Source organism: Peromyscus eremicus, chromosome 11 (assembly GCF_949786415.1).
Source record: "Peromyscus eremicus chromosome 11, PerEre_H2_v1, whole genome shotgun sequence".
In the NCBI taxonomy this organism is placed as follows: Eukaryota; Metazoa; Chordata; class Mammalia; order Rodentia; family Cricetidae; genus Peromyscus; species Peromyscus eremicus.
The window spans coordinates 67,035,506-67,041,036 of NC_081427.1; the positions used below are offsets into that span (position 1 = coordinate 67,035,506).

Below are 5,531 nucleotides of genomic sequence, written 5' to 3' on the forward strand. Positions count from 1 at the left end.
AAAACCCCAGACAGAAAAGCTGCTCCACTTCTGGCAGCATCGTTTGGTGGGAACCCAAGCTAGAGTGAATTGCTTCCATATTCTCTTATTTTTTCATCCTGAAATTATTTTGGATGCTAAGAAGAAATCAACAATGATTGGAATAACACTCTTGGTTTTAAGGTGATTAAAATTAATTGGGCATGCTGTACTAAAATTTAAAAACTGGATGGAGGAAATTGAGATGCATTTTATTTCAAGGCAGAAAGTACTGAAAAGCAATTCTGTAAAACATCAAAAAACTGAAATTGAATCTAAGATAGAAAGCCAGACACACACAGTATCACATGTCTCAGATCCCAGAGCTCAGGAGTTAGAGACAGGAGGATCAGGAGTTCAAAGCCAGCCTCGGGTATGTAATAGTTCAAGGGCAGCCTGGAGTACATGAGACCCTGCTTCAAAAATAAAGCAATGCAAAATGGGATCATACAAGCTGAAAACCAGGGCACTACCCTAGAACTCTTGAACTATTTCTACTACTCTTTGAGTAAGTGTAGAGATAACAATGCATGTTGACAAAGTTTTTCAAAGGCTGGCATAAAGTGCTACAACAATTAAGAGGAGCTACCCTCTGAACAAGGCCATCCAAGAAGGCTTCTACAGTGCTCCATGACAATATAGACCTTCAGGGATGATTGAATGTCAAATAAGAGAGAAGCACCCCCAGTGCCATAAAGACCGTGCTGGAGCCATTTTTTTCTGTGTGGAGAGTCACTGCGTTTATTTACAGCACTGCTAAAGAGGAGAACTACTCTTTAAAATGATTAAACTTGGACAGCTTCTGCCATTAAGTAGCAGCATTTATTTTTCTCCTACACCGCAGTTCACCTGTCCCTCTGACACACATTACCAAGCCATCACCATATAAGCATCACTCATCTTGAATTTTCTTCTTAACTTTATACCTGCATCCAGTAATACCTTTCCTCCAAAGGCCCTAAAGCACTTTAAAAACAGATGATATTGTTACTATTTTACTGACAGTGACACAGAATCGTATCCACTATGTCTAACACATTGTCCCTGGAATGATGGACATGTACTAGTCATAAGGTTTGTTCTTTATGGACGGAAGAGGCACAGTGCAGTGTGCCTTCTTGGATACCGAAATAAGGCAGAATTGTTTCGTAAACACACAGTTATGCAATAAATAGTGAACAAAACAACTCTAACAACACATCAATGTCTTCAAAAAGCAACCTAGCTTAGTGTCCCAATTCTTCCGATTCTGAATCTCTCTTGTCAACCTTTAACGGACTTCCCCAGGCATCATAAGAAAACCCATACTCATCAGTATGGCATATAATGTCCCTCCACCATTTTACCATAAACTAAACCAAAATGTCTCCCGAACTCTTCCCTGTGTGAACCTCCAGTAGTTGGCGACAATAGCAAATTCTCATCAAAAGAAAAAATATCCTCAGCTAGTTTCCGAGAAAGTCAAAGTAAAGCTATGGTGCCCCAGGGGTTGGTGGGGTTCCATGATCAGCAAGTCATCATTACCCTCTTTCCTTACCTGCTTCACTACCTACCCCCATATATATATACATATACATCTATGAATTACAATCTGTGACCCACATATGAGAGAGAACATGTATTTATCAATTTACATAGGCTAAAACATCCCAGCACTTTGGGATGAAGCCTACTTGTTCATGGTGGATAATCTTTTGGATGTGTTATTGGATTCAGTTTGCAAATGTTTCATTGAAAATGTTTGCATCAATGTTCATGAGGTAAATTTGCCTGTGATTCTCATTGTTTGTCGAGTGTTTATGTGGTTTAGGTATCAGGATAACTGTGGCCTCTTAAAAAATTAGGCAATGCTCTTTATGTTTCTATTTTGTGAGATAATTTGAGGAGTATTGTCATCAACTCTTCTTGAAAAGTCTTGTAGAACTCTATGCTAAAACCATCTGGTCCTGGTTATTTTTGTTTTGTTTTGTTTTGTTGGTAGACATTTAATTACTGCTTCTATTTTATTTGGGATTATGGGTCTGCTTAAATTGTTTATCCAATATTAATTTAACTTTAGTAAGTGGTATACATCAAGAAAATTATCCATTTCTTTTTTTTTTTTGCAAAGTATGTTCTGAACAATTTTAAACTTTATTAAATAAAAATTGCATAGACACAATGGTAAGATAATGAACAGAAAAGTTAAATACAACTTATCACACGTAAGATGTATTATTGTATAATGAGCAATATCAACCCTAAATCCCCACTTCCACAGTGGGAATGGGACACAGCAATATTAATCTAATGAATTAAGGAAAAAATATAACATTAAATTGAATCAAATGTTTCAAATAATTCAATATAGCCCTAGCAAAGCTGAGGTTTGGATTCAATGAGATCTGGGATAAAAATGAACATTTTTATAGTTACTTATAATCAACTTCCAAAAACTAAGGCAAGTCTCTTTAATTCTGGGAAAGAATGTGTCTTTAAATAAGCATGATGCTTTTCTCAACAGTCCTACATTCTATGCAAGTCCGGTAGAGTATGATGGGTCAGAAAAGTATCAGTTTGTCCAATTCATTGTCCTTTCTTGTACTGTTTTCAAGCTTTAAAAAAAAATACATAAAAAAACCTTCAATTTAACAGATACAACTCCATCATTAGAGATGCTAGTTAACACTTCCTGACTCTTCTTGCTGATGTCCCTCCTGATCTTAAGCAGGGAATGACATTGTGATGGTCATTCCTTTCAGGAATAAACAGTTCAAACAAGGAATAGAGTTGGTAATTAGAGAATATTGTAAAATGACAACTGCCAAGGTTTGCAAATGAGTGAGTGAAAATGTAAACAATCATTGGTGGGGGAAGAAGACAAAAAAAAATCATAAACTAAATCCAACATTAATCCAATTCATAAACTAAATCCAACATTAAACCAATTCATAAACTAAATCCAACACTAAAACAATGTTGTTTGAACATGTGTTCTTGTGTGGGTTGATCAGCGGTTTCTAAGCTTGCAGTAGTTCCTTGCAGGTATAGATGGCATTGGTCAGGACTCCCCAGGTCAGGACTACATTGAAGAGAGTGGGCTTCCTCCATGTCAGGCAGCTCAGTATCTGTTTTAAATCTTTTCAACCCATCTTGCTTAAGGTATATAGAAACATTGATGGAAAAGTGCAGGGTGCCATAGCAACCAGGTGGATGTTGTTACAGCAGGTGACTATGCAGGATTTCCCACACCATCCTCTTCCTGAAAGTGGGCATGTGTTGCTGAGAAAAGATAAGTGGTTGGTCTCTAGAAATGATATCTGCATATTTACAAGTAAAAATTCCACAGTCACTCCCATTGAGTTGTTGAGGAATCTCCTTTGAAGTCATACTGTATCGTTTCCATTCCAAAGGGTCCAGCTCAATGTTCCTTGAGTTTTGCTCTCATTTTGTAAATATTCAAAGATGGTCTCACAAATACTCTGCCCTGTCTGTCTCATTGAATCGAGGTATATGATACTTTGTTTTCTTAGGTCGATTACTGTCAGGCTCCAATGTACCCTCTGGTGAATAGGTACTAGAATAATTTCTTTTTCAGTTTCATTCCTCAAGTCCATCGTTTAACAGAACAGTAGCCGCCATGCTTTAGTTTAGGATGAAAGAAAGTGCTTGAACACATGAATAGCTGGGTACCCTTTTTTTGTTATTTCTTTCAACCAGAAGATTCATGTAAAAATTGATTACCTCATCACTGAGCCACTCACCATTCTCTAGTGTTTGGATATCTCCTCAAGTAATTTGCAACTTGAAAGTGTTAGTTAAGATTTCCTCCTGGGGTCCTGGACCTAGTGCATTTCTTAGTATCATGAATCTTAACGGTTCTTATTAATAAAATCAAACCTGAGGCAAGTTATTGGGGTGAATACTGGAAGATCAGAGAGACAGAACAAGCCACAGCTAACCTCACCTGGCCAACTTCTCAGCTGATCTTGTTTCCTCAGACTGGAAGCCTCTGTGTCCTCATATCCGAATGGCTCTCAGCTGAACTGCTGCTAGAAAGCCTGAAAGCTTAACCAGCCAAATGCTTCTAGTTTCTAGTCCTCATGCCTTATAAACCTTTCTGCTTTCTACCACCGCTCCCTGGGATTAAAGGCTCACTTTTTGGGATTAAAGGCATGAGTCACCATGCTTGGCTGTATCCTTGAACACGTGGATTTCTGCCTCTGGAATGCTAGGATTAAAGGCGTGTGCTACTACTGCCTATCCTAAGTATCTAGTGGCTTTTCTGTTCTCTGACCCCAGATAAGTTTATTAGGGTACACAATATTTGGGGGAACACAATACCACCACATTTTTTACTTCCTTTTCCATGTCCTCTGTAACATTAAGGACTTCATCTGTTCCTCTGCCCTTTTCCTGTTCTGCTATAACTACTGGCATCTTGTTGGGGAGTGACCTACTGCTGCCACTATGTAGGAAGACTTGAGCCTCTGCTCTTAGCAAGTCAGGCTCCAAGTGGTGTCCCCTTCTTCCTTCAAGGTTTACTGCATCTTTCTTCTGTGTATCAGAAGAGTTCTCTGTACACGTCCTCACTTTCAAGTCTGGTGAGACACATTCCTTTGTGGCAACAACAGATTGTTTAGGATCATATTGAGTTGTTCTGGATCCATGACTGTGCCCTTCCACACAACCTTTGATCTTCAAGGTATCCACTAGGGTTGTGTGAACCCTCTGTGGTTCAGATTTCATATGATCACTGGGCAGATTTGGTACTTTTGCCTTTGGCGGTTTTCGGCATATTCCTCCAAGGGCCGCTTTCGACCCTTGCCACCATCCCCAGACTCTCTCCCAGTTACAGCCTGCTCCTGTGGACCTGTGGCCCACTCTAGGGGCTTTAGTTGTCTTAGATTTTCTTGATGGGATTCCCATACCTCATCCTTGCGTGGCTATTGACTTTGAAGCTCTAGGTCTTGCTGCTCCTGAGGTATCCTCTTCTGACTTTTGCTGGGCTCTTCAAACTCCAAATCCATTCCACCCTCATCCTGGCATTTTGGTTTTTGACCTTGTCCCAAAGCTTCAGACTCTGTCCTGGTATTTTCATTTTTGACCTTGCCCAGAAGCTTCAGGTTTCATCTCCATCCCACACTGTTGAGGTTGCCACATGGACTCACTTCGGGATTTGCCTTTGCTGGTACTGGCTCCCCGGTATGGTATAGCCTTCCTATTTCCAAATGAATGCACCCGTCTGCCTGACTCTGGCTGGGTATTCTTGGGCTATTGTCACCCTGATATCTGAAGAATTACTTATTCCAGTAACGGTATAATACACAAGTTGGCCTCAAGGTCAGAAACCTATCGGTCCACAGGATGAAGAGCTCAGAATAGCTTATCTTTATAAATAAGAGTTGACTTTGGACGTCAGGGTCAGTCAGAGTATGAAGCCAATTGAGCTGGCAACGGGAACCAATTGGTGAATAATCAAATGTTGGCAGTTCACCGGGGTCCACTGTGGGAAACCCCGTGGAGTTCTAGGA

At 39.9% G+C, this 5,531-nt stretch overlaps 1 pseudogene; it reads right to left on the bottom strand.

Moving 5' to 3' along the window:
* Window positions 1-3,195: 3,195 nt before the first annotated feature.
* LOC131921637 (sentrin-specific protease 2-like) lies at window positions 3,196-5,160 on the bottom strand (annotated as a pseudogene).
* Between the last annotated feature and the right edge of the window lie 371 nt (window positions 5,161-5,531).